This window comes from Protopterus annectens, chromosome 1.part1, assembly GCF_019279795.1.
Source record: "Protopterus annectens isolate FY-2018-M chromosome 1.part1, PAN1.0, whole genome shotgun sequence".
NCBI lineage: Eukaryota > Metazoa > Chordata > Ceratodontiformes > Protopteridae > Protopterus > Protopterus annectens.
The window spans coordinates 1,732,571,427-1,732,587,551 of NC_056726.1; the positions used below are offsets into that span (position 1 = coordinate 1,732,571,427).

The 16,125-nt window shown below is 43.9% G+C and overlaps 1 protein-coding gene across 2 annotated transcripts in view; it reads left to right on the forward strand.

Annotated features, from left to right (window-relative positions):
- Nucleotides 1-16,125, forward strand: part of DHDDS (dehydrodolichyl diphosphate synthase subunit) — a 1,104,913-nt gene that overhangs the window by 309,555 nt on the left and 779,233 nt on the right. The gene's annotated exons all lie outside the window — the stretch shown is intronic.

Genomic DNA, 16,125 nt, shown 5'->3' on the forward strand with positions numbered 1-16,125 from the left:
AATATAATAAAGTATAAAGGCCCCGGGAAATTTAAATTAATTATATATCATTTTTTTAATAAGAAATTAAAATTTTAAAACTTTGGGGAAATATTATATATATTTTTAAATTATTATTTTAAATTCCAAAAAATTTTAATTTTCCCGGACCAATTTCCCAATTTAAAAAACCCCAGATTTTTTCCCCTTTTTTTTTGGGCCAAAATTCAGTTTAAAATTTTTAAAAATTTTAAAACCACTTGGTTTTTTCCCAAATTCCATGTTAAAAACTGAAACCCAAATTGGGGAAATCCCAAAAGGGAACAATGATTCCAAATCCTTCCCCCAAATATTAGAAATTTGAAAAATTTTTTTAAGGTAAAACTTGGCTTTAAATTAAAAAAACTTTTGGGGTTTAAAAAAATTGGGAAAAAACTTTAAATAACAGTAATCTTTGAAAAATTTCCCTGGCCCTTTTAAACTGTTAACCCCAAAAGGAATGGGGAAAAAAATTTTTTGGGATTTCCCCCCTTGGGGGTTTAAAATTTTAGGTTTTTAGGTTTTAAAAAAATACAAAATTTTTTTAAAATTTTCCCCCACTTCTTGGTTTTTAAACAACCTTTTTTAAATTTTAGGTAATTTTTAAAAAAAGCTTTTAAAAGTTAAAACAAGGCCCCCTTTTTCCAAATTCCCGGCAAGGTTTCCCCCCTTTTTAATTTTAATATTTGTAACCATAACCACCTTAAAAATCAAATTTTTCCCGGTTCTTTTTTTAAAATTTTTAAAAAATTTCACCCGAAAGTTTTATTCCTCTAATTAAAACTTTTTAACCTTTTCCTTACAAAAATTTAAAACCTCCTAAAATTTTTTTTAAACACAAAAATTTTTTTTAAAAATGAAAAAAGGTTGGGTGGGGGCTTAAAAAAACTTCCCTTTACCCTTTTTTTAAATTCATCAAAATTAATCACCCCTTTTGGGGTTTCCCGGGTTTAAAAATTAAAAACCTCAAACTTTTTAATTTTAAAAAAAAATATTAAAGTTAAAGGCCCATAAAATTTTTTTTCCCGAATTTGTAATTTTTTTGGTGTTTTTAAAAAAAATTTGGGGAAATTTTTATAAAATATACTTTTAAAATTATTTTTAAAAACCCGAAAAAATTTTTTCCCAAAAAACTGATTTCCCCCTTTTTTTGTTTCCCAAAAAGGGATTTTTTAATTAAAAATTTTTTAAATTTTAAACCCGTGGGGAATGAGTGTTGTGTAACAAAGTAAAACCCCATTAAATATTTTTTAAATTTTTAAAAAATAATTTTTAAAAATTTTTATTAAAAAAATTTTGGTTTTTAAAAATTTTTTCTGAATAAGTCCAAATTGGGACAAAGGAAGAAAGGATTAAAAAGGGTTTGCCTTTGATGTGGTAATCAGTAGGGGCCGTGTTTTTGCCGAATGGTATAATAATACATTTTTTTGCATTTAACTTAAGGCCATGACTTTGGCACCAGTTATTTGTAGCTGTGAGACCCTCTTGCAGTATGTTAACATCATTTGGGGAGTCAGTGACAGCACCCAGCTTACATCTGCAAACTTGGTCAGCCACAGGCCCTTTGTCTCTGCCTGGATCTCTGAGAAGTATATGCCAAACAGGACAGATCCTTGGGGAACACCACTAGTGACAGTTCTGCTTTTGGAGGTGGCAGAGCATATTTTGACCTTGTGGGTCCTATTTGTGAGCCATTTGGCCACCCATCTGACTAGATGGGAATGAACACCAAGTTGTGTTAGCTTTTCAATGATGCCTGACTGGGGGATTGTATCAAAGGGCTTGGCCAAATCAATGTAAGTTGTATGTACTGACTTTCCCTCATCCAGGGCCTTGGTGACGGTCTCAAAGACGTCAACTAGGTTCAGTAGGCAAGATCTGCCCTGACTAATCTGAATTGGGTGGAGTCGAGTGCTTGGAGATTGTGTATGTCCTTGTTTATGGGATCCATAGTAATACGTTCTATGACTTTACAGATCAGACTAGTCATGCTGATGGGGTGATAGTTTCATGGGTCAGTAGCGGCTCCACCATTGTGCAAAGGGATGACAATGGCAGTTATCCACGCTGCTGGAATGAAGCCTGTAGTTAGGCTATGGTTGAATAGGGTGCTAACGTGACGAAGCTAGGTCTTGCTCGATATGGTGCAGAATACAGCCTGGGATACTATCAGGTCCATGGAAGCTGTGTTCTTTGCCTTGGATATAGGGCCTTTAACATATGATCTACAGAGATGTGAGGTGTGGAACAAGTATTCAGGATTTTGACTGGACCTTTGGAGGGCGATATGGAGGTGGTTTGTGCTGAGCCCATCAGCCAGCAGGTTGGCTAACCATTAAGTACTACTTTGAAACAAACTTGGGCTTTGCCATGGTGGTTCTTAACGTAACTGAAGAAGGACTTCTGGTTTCCCTTTGATTTGGAGGCTAGTTTTAACTCATAATTGGCTTTGGAGGTTTTCACTAGTGATCTAATTTGCTTGTTGAGGCAGAGGAGGGAGGTTTTACGATTTGGAATTTTTTCCTTTTCACCCTTGGATAACAGTTTCTTCCTTTTGTTGTAAAGCCTGTTGATAGATGATGTCCACCAGACAGGTTTGTATTTTCTTGAGGACCAGATTGTAGTTCTGTTCGGTATGGCTGAATCCATGCAGTTGTGCAGGTGCTTGTATACTGCACTGGCGTACTGTTCAGCATGGTTATCTGCATCATCTGAGGGGGCGGTGGTGTGAAGCTGCTGATACCCTCCCTTAGGAGGTTCTAGTCAGCTTTTGAGAAGTTTTTTAGCCTGGGTATGGCTGGGGAGGGGTTGGGTGGGATAGAAACTTTGCATGAGACAGACAGATGATCTGGTCTCACGAGTGAAGAACATACAATGGGAGTGGTGCTGTTGCCCATGTTGGTGAGAACCAAGTCCAGTATGTTATCTCCCTTTGTGGGGGATAAGACCAGCTGATCTAGTGCATTAGAATTGATGTAGTCAAGGAATCCTTTGGTGAGTGCATTAGTGCAGGAATAATTCACCCAGTCTGTGGTAGGGTAGTTGATGTCACCAAGGATCAGAGTGTTGGGGGTACCTTGATGGAGTCAATTAGGTCCAGGTAGGAGGTGTGGGTGTCCTGAGACATGGAGGGGGGGGTCTATAGCTGGCTATAACTTGGATGGGTGTCTTGCCAACTGTCAGTTGCACCTGGAGTAATTCCAGTATGTCATGTTGGTAAACCAGTCTGGAGGTGTGCCAGTCCTCAATGAAGATAGAGACTCCACCACCCTTAGTCTTTCCGACCTCATTTTGGGGTCGGAAAGTGTGGAATGAGGTATAGCCTGGTAAGGCAGGGGTGCTCTCTGCAGCCTTGAATCAAGTTTCCGTTACTGCACAGACATCGGCATCTTCCAGTGTGAGGAGAGTCTCCAGTTAGTGCATTTTCAGATCAAGGCTGCTAGCATTGAGCAGCATGACCTTCAATTTGCTTTTTGACAGAGCTTTTATGTTGGAAGATTTGTCTTTGGGACATGGCCTAAAAAAGGCACAATGGGGGTGGTAAGAGCTTTGGCCAAGATCCGGAACCCCAGGGGTGACACGTGAAGGCCATATCTGGCAAAGCATTGTGGCCTGTCAGCCATGTCATCCCAGGCAGACAGATACCAGATCCCCTTAGAAAGACACCAGAAACTAAGCCAGTTGTTGAAGTCAAACATTTTTTGTTGGTATTGTGGTATCATTCTTGGTGAAGGTAGGATGCTGCTTAGGGCTAAGGTCATACCTGCCAGGAGCACATACTCAGAGCTCAATCATGTCTCTCTTCATATAGCCCAGGGAAGTATGTCTCAAGTCGTTCACACCAACATGGACAATGACAGAGTCATATTTGTACCTGTTATGGAGAGACTTGAGTGTATGTGTGGTGTTGTGGATTCTAGCACCTGACAAACAGCTGCTGACCGAGCATCAGATAAAGAAGTTATGTACTCACCATAACATTCCATCTGTGCTGTCCATTTTCATTCTTTTTTATATCCCTTACTACCAGCCCCCAACCTTTTTCACAATTGATTTCTGGAAGAACGGGAACCTATAAGCACATCACTCTTCCTTATGTTGAGCTCCAGATAATGGCGTCTTCTATCAGGAATATTATGATAGTATTTCTTATATTATGTCAAAAAGAAGACAGTATCTGAGGTATGTTAGGGGTTGGTGCATTTTGGGTAAGGGAGGAGCTTGAGAGCTTTTTAGTGACCACAAGCTAAGATAATGTCTAGGTCTGATCTGAGGGTCGGATCCAAACCCAACTGTTGAGGAGGAATGAAAATGGACAACATAGATGGAATGTTATGGTGAGTACATAATTTCTTTTTTGTTAAAGATGGTGTGTGTTCTTTGATTCAGTAAGTAGGGATGTATGGGTACCCTTATACAAGGCCCTGATTAAGTTAGACTATGTACAGTTTTTGAGAAAATTTAAAGAGAGATAGAACAGAAAAAAATATGAAGTACACTTAAGTAATTGTATGATATAGTGCAAATTATGAAGAATAGGAATGACAGAGAGGCTGAACACATATTAGCAGATAGTGGGATCTTGCTGTTTAAGTATTTTACAGAGAAGAGTAATTGAGTTATGGAATGCATTTTCAGAATGAGTGCTGGTGACAATCCACAGTTATTTTGAGAAAGTGGTAGAAGGGAGTTAACTTGTCAAATCTTTTATGGGCAGGCTAGGTAGACTAAAAAGAAGTTGTCTTATCATAACGTTCCATCTGTATTGTTGATCCTCGTTCAGTCATTACGTATGGGCATCTGTTCCGAGCTCGGAACAGAGCCGGCCATTTTTCAAGCTCGCGTCAGCTTCAAACTCTTGAGCTAAACTCTTAACCACAGTTCCCCTCTCCCTGTTACCTCAGATTGAGTTTGCAAGTTAAAGAAGGTAGAAGCTACCTCTGGTCAAATAACCTAAGAAAACTGGATGGTGAGATCCACTAGAAACCACAGAAGGGGGAAGGAGGGAGTGTCATAACGACTGAACGAGGATCAACAATACAGATGGAACGATGTTCTTCGTTCCCCATTGCTGCAGTCCTTACTATTGGGTATAGTCCGCTGTCCAGTCGGCCCGAATACCAGAGTATAAGGCTGACGTCGGTCAGGGCGCATTAGACTGACGTCAGTACGTCAGGGTACTAATGCGCATGACCGACGTCATATCCTCAGTCTTTTTTGCCGCATGGTCCGATGCAGAAGCAGTTTTGCGAGTGCAGGTTGGCGTTCTGAAATATTTCCGAAACCGGAGTTTCAGACCGAAGCAGAGTTGGCTAAGTACCCGTTAGAACATTTTGGTTTTTCTTGCCTCAGTATTTAACCGGATGTCAGAAAAAGTGAATAACTGTATTTCTTGTGGGAAACAGATACCTCATAGGGATTACCATACCTTGTGTATACCTTGTTTAGGGCCTGAGCACGACGTTGTTGGTTGCCGCTCTTGTGCTAGGTTTAACAGTCGCACTATTAAGAGGAGGTTAGACTGTGCCAGGTTAGTGTTTGGGAAGCGTTGCAATTATAAAATGCCGTCGGATGCTCCGACGCCCGCCCAAGAAGCGCAAGGACAAAACAGCGAAGCCTAGGGTTGATGAACCGGCAGTCCCGGACGTCGGTTCTTTAGAAGGCTCAGTGGAGCCAGAGGTTTTGCCAGGAGTTTCCATGGAGTCTCAGGCAGAAACTTTACTGTTACAGGATGTGCCTTCTCAGGAGGTAGGCCAGGCTGAGGGGGCTTCTCAGGTAACTGTTCTTCCCTCTCTTCCCAAGGTAGTTAGAGCCTCTCCTTCTGTTGCCAAAACTTCTTTGAGAGGTAGGCCAAGTTCAGCTTCAGTGGGGGCTTCTCCTAACATTTCGGGTTCTGTACCTAAGAAACATATGCTTAAAATGGCAGAAGATTTGATTACTATGATTAGAGGTTCTATGCCCCCTCCTGATAAGAGGCCTAGGGTGGAACCGGAGTTTGATAGTTTTGAACAGTGTTCAGAGGCTTCTGAGTCTTCTGCGGAAGATTTGCAGGAGTATCCTACTTATTCTGATTCTGATGTGGATGATTCCACTCCTACAGCTTCTCCTCCTGAGGATTTCTCATTTTCAGAGACTCTGCATTCCATGAGGGAGCACTTTAAATGGGAAGGCCAGGATTACTCTGATTCAGGAAAAGGCTTAGGAATTCTTGTTTTTACCCCAGCATAGGCCCTTAGCTATACCTCCTGTGTTGAATGTGGTGGAAGATGTTTTTTCAGAGGCTTCCCTGAACCCTGACTCTTTGCCTCCTGCTCCTGTTAAACCTGATAGGTATTATAGGGTGCCCGAAGCTCATAAGTATTTGTTTAAGAGTCCTAGGGCGGACCCAGACACTGTTTCTCAGGGGCCTAAAGGTGTTAAGGCCTCTGTGGTTAAAAATCCTGTTCCCACTGATAAAGAGGCAAGGGCTTTGGATAGGTGGGGAAAGAAAGTGTATACTTCTTCTACTCTAGCCATGAGGCGTTGAATTGTCAGTTTCACATGCTAAAATATCAAAATTATCTCCTTTCACAATTGAAATCTAAGGTGGATGCTTTGGCGGAAGGTATTGAGTGTAAAGAGTTGCTGGATTTGGTTCATGTGTCTGAACAAGTGGGTAAGCATTCTTTGCAATGTGGTTTTGATGCTGTACAGGCCTCCTCGAGGGTGGCTGCCACTAGTTCTGCTCTTCGCAGGCATGCCTGGTTGAGGGATCAGAATTTAGCTGAGCATGTTAAGACAAGGATTTTGGATGCTCCTTTACAGTCTGATGTGTTGTTTGGATAGTCTGTGGAAGCAGTTTTAAAGAAAATGGAGGACAAAGCTAAGTCTATGCAAACTGTTAAAGATTTTTGCAGGTGCAGCCACCAAGTTTAGTAGAAATTGGCCTGCTAAGGGGTGGACATATCCTGCTTATGATTCCCAGTCTAGGGGTAGGTCTAGACGTGGTAGGGGCAGGGCTCAAGGTTCTTTTAGGCCTAGAACAGGGAGTTCACCTGCTCAGACTTCTGGTGAGGGCAGGGGTCAGTCCTTTCGTAAACAGACCCAATGACCTGCCTTTTCAGCTGCCAGTAGATTCTCGTCTGGCAGCTCCTTTGGGAGGAAGACTGTCTCTTTTCAAAGAAAATTGGGATTTAATTACTCAAGACAGATGGGTGTTGGATATCATTCACCACGGTTACAGATTTTATTTCCATACAATGCCCCCTTTCAAAGGCATGCCAGACGTTCCTCCTCCACAAAGAAAAGAGGCTCACAGGCAAGTTTCTCAGTTACTTCAGATGGGGGCCATTCAGCCAGTCCCTGTATCAGAAAGGGGCCTAGGATTTTATTCTCGCCTGTTCCTAGTACCAAAGAAGGGGAACACGTGGAGACCAATTTTGGATTTATCTCTCCTCAACACTTATCTGGACATTCCCAAGTTCAAGATGTTGACGTTACAACAGCTTTTACCTCTGCTGGGCAAAGATCACTGGATGGTAACTTTAGATCTCAAGGAAGCTTACCTTCATGTGCCTATAAGGCTAAGTTGCAGGAAGTATCTGCGGTTTCGAGCTGGAAATTCTCATTATCAGTTCTCTGCATTGCCCTTTGGCTTATCTACTGCCCAGAGTATTCACAAAGGTTCTGGCTCCAGTGATAGCTTACTTCAGGCTACAAGGAATTCAAATCTATCCTTACTTGGACGACTGCCTGATTCTGGCTCAAGAAAAGGAAGACCTTCTACAGCATCTGGAATATGTTACAGCAGTGCTAAGATGCCTAGGGTATTCTGTGAACGAAATAAAGTCCAGTCTAGTACCCTCTCAAGACATGTGCTTTCTGGGTGTGAGACTGAATACAGCAGCCCAGATGGCCTTTTTAACCCCGGACAAACAAAAGAGTCTATCACTTTACTTCCATCAACTATCTCATCAGTCCATGCTGACTGCAAGGACAGTCCTTCAAGCATTAGGGTTCATGGCATCTTGTATTCTGGTGCTTCCCAATGCCAAACTGCATATGAGGAAGCTACAATGGTATCTCAAAATGTATGGACACAGCACTGCCAGGATTTGGACACTGTCATTCAAATAATACCTTGCCTTCAAAAGAATTTTTGTGGTGGGCTCAGGAATGTCACCTAAACAAGGGACTCTCTGTGACCCGGCCAGAGGCGAGTCAGATTTTAACGACAGATGCCTCGGACATTGCTTGGGGAGCTCATCTAAATGGAAAGTGGATACAAGACAAGTGGCCTGCCAGACTACAGCATCTACATATCAACATGAAGGAGATGTTAGCAGTCCAGTTTGCATTAATGGCTTTCAAGGAGTTACTTCTTCCAGGGCAGGTGTTGATTCTAACAGACAACACAACTGTCATGTGGTACATCAACAAGCAAGGGGAACACATTCTTATCCTCTATGCAGGCAAGCGATGATTTTATGGGAGACTGCGCTAAGCTTGCAACTAACTCTTCAGGCAAGGTTTCTGCCAGGAGCACAGAACTCCTTAGCAGATGTGTTAAGCAGACAAATCATGGATCCCCACGGTGGAAACTGGATCTTCATGTATTTCAGAAATTGACAGTGTCATGGGGAACTCCAGACATAGATCTGTTCGCTTCTCCACTAAACCACCAGCTGCCAAAGTATTGCACAAAGGGGTTTCATCACACAGCTTGGAAAGTGGATGCTCTGTCTTTCAGTTGGAAAAACCTTCATGTGTATGCCTTTCCACCTCTGCCTCTTCTTCCAAAGGTACTATTAAAGGTCAGACAAGACAGGCCAAGGATGATTTTGATAGCTCCAGATTGGCCTCGGCAACACTGGTACCCACTACTACGGAGTCTGGTACAGAAGCCTCCATGGCCTTTACCTCTGATTCCTCATCTGTTATCTCAGAAGGACGGTCATCTGCTCAATGTCAAGCTTCACTCTCTTCATCTAGCAGCCTGGCATATTCTGTGTTGAAACACAGCAGGTCTCAACTTCCTCAACAAGTTTTAAATGTGATTATGGAAGCTAGAAGACCTAGTACAAGGAAAGTGTACGCAGAAAAATGGAAGAGATTTTTATTTTGGAGTACAGCAAAGAATTTGGAGATTTCTGAACCTAATTTGAGTGTGACTCTTCAATATCTTACTGAGTTATTGGACAAAGGTTTGTCCTTCTCTTCCATTAAGATTCATGCGGCAGCAATTTCAGCTCACTATGATTGTGACCCACCATTGTTTTCGCATCCTTTGTTCAAGCAGTTTCTTAGAGGGCAAAGAATATAAGACCCCCAATGAGCTCCTACTCCTGCTTGGGATCTCAATTTTGTGTTGGAAAAACTTACTCTACAACCTTTTGAGCCTCGGCTACTGCTGAATTGAAATACTTGTCATGGAAGACTGCTTTTCTGTTGGCTATTACTTCTGCAAGAAGGGTGTCTGAGTTGCAGGCCCTTATGGCAGTAGAGCCCTTTTGATTTTCCATAAGGATAGGGTATCATTACGTACTAATCCTTCCTTTATGCCTAAGGTGGTTTCTAGTGTGGCTTTAAACCAAACTATTCATTTGCCTACTTTTTATGCAGACCCCAAAATAAAGGGGAAAAGATTTTGCACACTTTAGATGTACACAGGCAATTGCGTTATTATTTAAGCAGGACTAAGGATTTTAGACAGTCTCAGCAGTTGTTTGTTTCTTTTGCTTTGAGTTCAGGGCAAGCCTGTGTCAAAACAAACTATTTCTAGGTGGATTGGCTTTTGCATTGCATTTTGTTATTCCCATCATGGCAAGGAGATTCCAGCTGGGATTAGGCCTCATTCCACTAGGGCTACTGCCACTTCAACAGCATTTCTAAGGGGTGGCAACTAAGGATATTTTGGAAGCAGCTACTTGGAGTTCAGTGCATACTTTCTCTAAGCATTATCACCTTCCTATCTACTCTAAGTCTAGGGCTGGTTTTGCCACAGCTGTTTTGCAAGGCATGTTGTCAGCTCCTGCTTCTTTATGATTTGCCAGCCTCCCTTACCTCTGCTTTGGGATTCTACCCAATAGTAAGGACTGCAGCAATGGGGAGCGAAGAACATAGTACAGTTTTGTACCTACCATAAATGTAGATGTTCGAGGATCCCCATTGCTGCAGTCCAATTTCCTCCTCCTTCCCTCTGTGTTTAGGGGTGGTTGTGTAGGTGAGGTTACATGCTGATATTTTTGTATATATTCTTGTATATATTGTATATATTTTTGGTGCAGGTATTTTGGGCCTTGTCTTTTTAGGGTCTTCTGACATCTGGGGCAAGAAAAGACTGAGGATATGACGTCGGTCATGCGCATTAGTACCCTGACGTACTGACGTCAGTCTAATGCGCCCTGACCGACGTCAGCCTTATACTCTGGTATTCGGGCCGACTGGACAGCGGACTATACCCAATAGTAAGGACTGCAGCAATGGGGATCCTCGAACATCTACATTTATGGTAGGTACAAAACTGTACTTTATGGTAAGACATAACTTCTTTATCTGATATTGTTAATCCTCGCTCATTCCTTACGTATGGGACAGATTTCCCAGCTACCTCTATTCCTGGGAGGCTCTCATGGAAGGACATTCCTGAGCACCATAGAACCGAAAGATGCTCTTCCCCTGGAGGCCAAATCCAATTTGTAATGATTGATGAAGGTATGAGGTGAAGCCCAAGTTGCGGCTGCACAGATGTCATGTAAAGAAGCTCTGGCATGGAACGCAGCAGAAGTTCCCACTGACCTAGTTGAATGAGCTTTCATGGTAGTAGCCAACGAGATATTACGTTGTGTGTAAATAAAGGTCACACAGTCCTTCAACCATCTAGCTAATGTGACCTTAACAACAGCCGATCCTAATCTAGATCCAGAAAAGGCCAAGAATAACTGATCAGATTTACAAAAAGGTTTAGTCCTGTTGAGGTAAAAACAGATTTGCCTATGTATATCAAGGGTATGTAGGCAATACTCTCCTCTGTTTGAATGGTTGGGAAAGAAAACTGGCAATTCAATGGCTTGATTAATGGACATTTCAGAGATCACTTTAGGCAGAAATGACGGATTAGTTCTCAGAGACACTCTATCTCTATGAAAAATCAAGTATGGACTCTTGATACATAAAGCTTGAAGTTCAGAAATACGTCTGGCAGAAGTAATAGTGACTAGAAACAAGGTTTTCCATGACAAATACTTGAGGTCGCAAGAAGAGGCTGGTTCAAAAGGTGCCATTGTCAAAGCTTGTAGAACTAGTGATAAATCCCATGGTTGAATAGGTTCTCTAAAAGTTGGCTTCAGATGATTCACACCTTTTATAAAGTCTTGCACAATTTATGGGACATAAGAGAGGAATCTTGGACACCCTCATGAAAATTAGAAATTGCAGCCAAATTAACTCTAATGGTAGAGGCCGACAAACCCGATTGAAACAGGTCGGCCAGATAGTCTAGCATTATCGACACTGGTGCTGAAAAAGGGTCTACTTGTTTATCTTTGGATGGAGGATCCATGGTCGATCTAGTAGGTGAGGCCAAAGGAATGGGAACCAAATCTGTTGTGGCCAATATGGTGCTATAAGGATTATCTTGCTCTTCAACCGCCGGGCTTTCTTCAGAAATTTGGGAATGAGAGGAAAGGGTGGAAATGCGTAGAGAAGACCCGAGGGCCAATCGTGGACAAGAGAGTCCCTGGGAGACTGTTCCAGAGGGGGAATCAGGGCGAAGTAGTTGCTGCATTTGTAGTTGGCCGGGGATGCTAAGAGGTCGCAGCAAGGACGGCCCCAGCAGTGGAAGATCGCCGCCGCTATCAAGGGATTCAGGGACCACTTGTGAGGTTGCAGAATGCACCTGCTGAGTCTGTCTGCTATAACGTTGGAACTCCCGGGAATGTGCGTTGCTAGAAGGAAACGGTTGGTAGCTATCTCCCATTGCCATATCCTAATGGCCTCTCGACAAAAGGAGTAAGATTTGATTCCACCTTGCTTGTTGATGTACCAAACAACCGCTATGTTGTCTGATTGAATCGCAATTGTCCCAGACGGCAGCAGGGGATGGAATGCTTGCAACGCCAGAAGCACCACCCTCAGCTCTAGAGCATTTATATGCAGGTGGGCCTCCGGTTGGGACCAAGTGCCTTGGACTGTCTGTCCATGACATAGCCCCCCCACCCCATCAGGAAGGCGTCCATGATCACTGTGGCCTTGGGTTGCTGGGGGGAAAGGGGGCGAGACCATTGAGAGAGATTGTGTGACATCCACCAATTTAAATCCTGTTTGCACCTGTGGGTTACTCGAATCATGGCTGAAAGAGGATGCTGAAAAGGATACCATTGGGTGAGCAGTAGCCATTGTAGAAGCCTCATGTAAAACTTGACGAGGGGAACAATGGTGATGGAGGCTGCCAAGGAACCCAACAGCTGTAGGACCGAGTGAGCCATGGATTTTTCCTTTGAAAAGGATTGGAATTAGTTGTTGCTTTATCTTTAAATTTCTGTGCTCTGGAATAGCAGCTCTGCAGTTTTTTGTGTCCAAGATAACCCCTATGAATTCTGGGGGTGAGATTGGATTTCTGCCAGTTTATAGTTATGCCTAGCCTTTGAGCAGTGATGAGAGAGTATGCCAGGGCTTCTTCCAGTAGAAGTCTGGTGGGGGTGGAAATGAGCCAGTCGTCTAGGTACGGAAACACCTGGAATCTTTGAAGTCGCAAGTGAGCTGTGACAACTGCCATGCACTTTGTGAACACTCTGGGGCTGTAGAGAGTCCGAAGGGCAGTACTCTGAACTGGTATTGACTGGCTCCCGCACGGAAGCGCAGAAATCTTTGTGATGGCCTGTCCACTTTTATGTGGTAGTACGCATCTTGAAGATCTATAGAGCACATCCAATCGTCTTTTTCCAAAAGCTGGAGGATAGACTGTATAGTGACCATCCGGAATTTTTGTACTGTCACAAACTCGTTCAATACACTGAGATCCAAAATTGGTCTCCAGTCCCCAGTTTTCTTTGGCACCAAAAATAGTCTTAAGTAGAATCCGGATCCTATCTGGTCTGGAGGGACTATTTGGATGACTCTTTTTCTTAGCAGTTTTTCTATCTCTAGTGCTGCTTCTTCCCTTTGACTGGGTGGAATGTCGGGAAGATTTTTTGAAGGAACGGGACAAAGATCAAAGGGGATATGATAACCTCTGGTTATGATCCTTTGTACCCAAGAATCGGTGGTGATGGTTAGCCAGGCAGAAGGGTACAAGGAGAAACATCCCCCAACCACCTCAAGAGGAAAGGAGTTGGACCGCTCTTCAGGAGCACTGGTAGGATTGACCAGGGAAAGAATCCCTGGACCCTGGTTACGCGGTCCCCCTCTGCCCCGAAAGGGGGATCTTCCCTGTGAGTTTCCCCCTCTGCCTCTGGGGGAGAACTCGGCCTGTGTGTCACGGAAAGGACCCAGGGATTTCTTGAACCATATCTTCCCACTCTTTTGGTTTCGGGAGAAAGCACATTGAGAAGAAGAATAACAGACACCTACGGCAGAAGGGGTCTTTACCGTCTTATTCACATCTGGCCAGAGTGCTTTTAATTTTGGGCCCAAACAATGAGGAGGGCTCAATAGGGGCATTAAGAAAGGAAGACTTAAAAGGTTCCACGAAGTTGGACAAGCGCATCCAGGCGTGTCTTCTCAAGACCGCAGCTGAACCTGCCACTCTAGCTGCTCCTTCTGATGCGTGAGATATCAATCGCATAGAGGAGTTAGATATAGACTCAGTGGTGGCCAGCTGAGAGGCCACTTTGTCACGGACCTCATCAGACATTGCACCAGCCAAGATTTCAGAGAGTTCAGAAACCAGATCCCTTTGAAGCCTGGTAAAATGTGCCATGTAATTCAGGGACCTGATAGCTAAGGTCGCTGAAGAAAAGGTGCACTTCCCTATTCTCTCCAGGGCCCGGGACTCTCTGTTGGGTGGATGGACAGTCTGGCTTTCTTCTTCTGCCAGATCCTTTTTTGTTGCGGCCGCCACCACCACAGCATCTACAGGATGACCTTTGGATCAATGGGGGTCTGAAGCAGGAGGGGACAAGATCTTATCAGGCCCCCGGGGAATAGCTTCAACAGTATCAGGGGCCTTCCAAGCACTCTGCACAATGAACTTGACAAGTTCATCGGAAGTTGGAGTAACCCAGGAGCGTAGGGGGCTGGGCGCGAAAAGCCTGCGATTCCTCAGGGGTCGGATTAGAGGGCTGCCAGTCACCTCTCTGTTTCAGGATTTCAAGGATATCGCCAAAGGATACCTCAGAGGGTGACCGAGGGGATCCTTTCCCCCTCATCGAAATCTGTGTCTTCGGTGAGAGACTCCTCTGTGGAGTCCATGTGCTTCCTCTTACATGAACTTTTCCGGTGTACCTCCTCAGCGGGAGAAGCTGGGGAAGACAATGGAAAAGGGGATTCCTGAGGGAATATGTCCTGAGGCCCTTGCACCTGGTGTCCGCTAGGTGTGACTTGTGAAACCAGTGTACCAGAGGAGGGCGTAGGTATAGACAGTCTGGTATCGCCAGCAGCAGCGAAAGCCTTCTCCAGTTGGAAGGCTGGTCCACCTGGAGAGGAGTGTACGTCAAAGACAGGGGCACTCCACCCCTAAGTGGCTCAACCTACCAACTCAAAGTCCCTGGATGGCTGTGGAGCAGCAAGCTATGCGTATCACAGCTGACATCACGGGTCATAGCAAAACTTTCGTGCCACGAAGGCAACTGCGCTTCCTTAGTGAGATCCATAAAGGGAACCACAGAAGGGGAAGACTGTACTATATCCATGGACTTCAAAGGCAATGAAGGAGGAAAATAAGAAGGTGTCTTTGGAGATGGGTGGTCACCTCCCAAGGAAGGATAGTTCTTGGGGGGTGGAATACCTCTGGCCAAGAATGCCTGGTCCACAAGATGCAACACATCATGTTCAGAACGACTTCTAGTAAACCTCACAGAGACTGAGGGAGAAACAGGCTTGTCCACAAAAGAGGCAGACTCGGTGCCCATCTCATCTGATTGCACCGAGGACAATGGTGCAGAGAAAGACTGAACTACTGTAGTCTGCACCGAAGAAATCATCGGTGCCGATGTGATTGTCTGCACCGAGACAGGGATCGGTGCCGAAGTGGTTGTCAATGCCGAGACTGGAACTGACAAAACTGGAGTAATTAATAAAGGCCTCTGTTCCGAGGAAGATCTCGGAGCCGACATGGCCAAGGTCTGCACCTACTGAACGGTTGGTGCCGATACAATGGTAAAGGTCTAAACCGAGGAGCCCCTCGGTGCCGATGTGTAGAAGGCTGCAGGAGAGGACGGAGCCAAAATCACTAGTGGAGCCGAAGGCCTTGGTGCCGAAGGTCTGGGCACCGAATGCACTGGGGCTGACTGAGAGTGCTCCGGAGCCCAAATTTTACCTTTTTAGATTTTGGTTGGTGAGAGTCCCCAGCCGGGGACGAAGGCAAGGATTTAGCCTTAGTAGAAACATCCATTTTCTTATGGGCTTTGGGAGGGGTTGTGACCTCTGACCCAGAAATAGCCTCTGAAAAGGGAGATTTTAGAAGTCCCTTCAGTAACAGTTTATTTTTCCTTTCTAACAAAGTTCTATTAGAAAAGTTTTCACATATATTACAAGGTGGTTCAACAGATAAATGGGAAGCTCCCAAACAATAAACACAAAGAGTGTGCATCAGAAGTAGGCAGTTTGTGTCCACAATCAGAACACCGCTTAAACCCCAGTCTGCCCTTTTTATCTGCCATATTAATAAATAGAAAAGTACCAACAATGGTACAAGAGAGTACCCGAAGGTATGAAAGAGAAAAGGAAAGGGATTACCAACGATGTTAAGAAGAAATTACCTTGCGGTAAAAAGGGTAAGTAAAGGACAGAAAAAGAGAATCAGAGGAAATTATGAACACTAGATGTGATGGGGCAAGAGACAATAAAATAACTTTTCTGACAGAAAAGTAATTTGTAAAGCAATTAAACAACAATTGACTGTACTTAGCTCAAGAGAAGTAGCTTGACACGACCGGATGGCAATGCGGCAAACGAAATCTGAGGTAACAG